Source organism: Agrilus planipennis, unplaced genomic scaffold, assembly GCF_000699045.2.
Source record: "Agrilus planipennis isolate EAB-ADULT unplaced genomic scaffold, Apla_2.0 scaffold178, whole genome shotgun sequence".
NCBI classification, from domain to species: Eukaryota; Metazoa; Arthropoda; class Insecta; order Coleoptera; family Buprestidae; genus Agrilus; species Agrilus planipennis.
In genome coordinates, this window is record NW_020439320.1 from 54,100 (window position 1) to 55,068 (window position 969).

The window sequence follows — 969 nt, forward strand, 5'->3', positions numbered from 1 at the left end:
GAATGATGTTGGGGTACGTTTTTTAGTAATATTAAAAAAGACATTCTCTTCAGTTTTTCTCAAATAATTCAAAACCGAAACAATTTTCGAGATTTTTACAAAAGTATTTTTTTTTTGAGAAAATTGGATTTTCAGTCAAAATATTTTGCCTATTTTTTACCATTTTCATGTTTCGAAATAATTAAAATACAAAGTGGAAATAAAACGAGTGAGAGGAGTATCGTACGGTTTACGCTCGGGTCCATTAGGACCTTGCCAGGTCACTGTACCCCTAATCAATCTCTCGAGTCCCACAACCTCAAGTGAAAGAAATTTTTAGTTTCTTTTGTATTACTATTACCATTACCATTATATTAATTATTAATGCATGAACGTCAACACTTCTGGCAGATTTTTTCAATAAGTATTTATTAAAAAAGGAAGGGAATGAAACTTATATGATTAGAAATAAAAAAGGTACTGTATCAAAAGGAAATCGATCCCAGGCCACCCATTACGGCATATCGAAACATGATCGTAAGGGTTTTATGTTTGTAATTGTTCTAAAGTAACAAAAATTATTGCTATAAGCGTGGAATATTTAACACCTAATTTGCACACCTTCTTCCTCAAGATTTAGATTATGTAATTCTAAAACTTAATATTAAGTTAGGTACTTCTATAATTTAAAGCACGTATGATGTCACAACGAGATTTAAAATGTAATAAAAACAAAAAATAAAAACAGGAGACTAATCAGGGTAGTCAATTTAAAAATGTCCAAATTACTTGAAGACAGTGTAGCTACTTTGAAACCTTAACTAAGCACTAAATTCAATTTTCTTTGTATCCTTGGGGTTTGACGTACTAGTTAAAAGAGTGTTAAATATTTATAGGGCACCCTATATGTATGTATGCGTCATTTACACATTTCAGTACTAATTCTCTTCGTAAATATTAATAAAATTAATAATATATATATATAGCTTT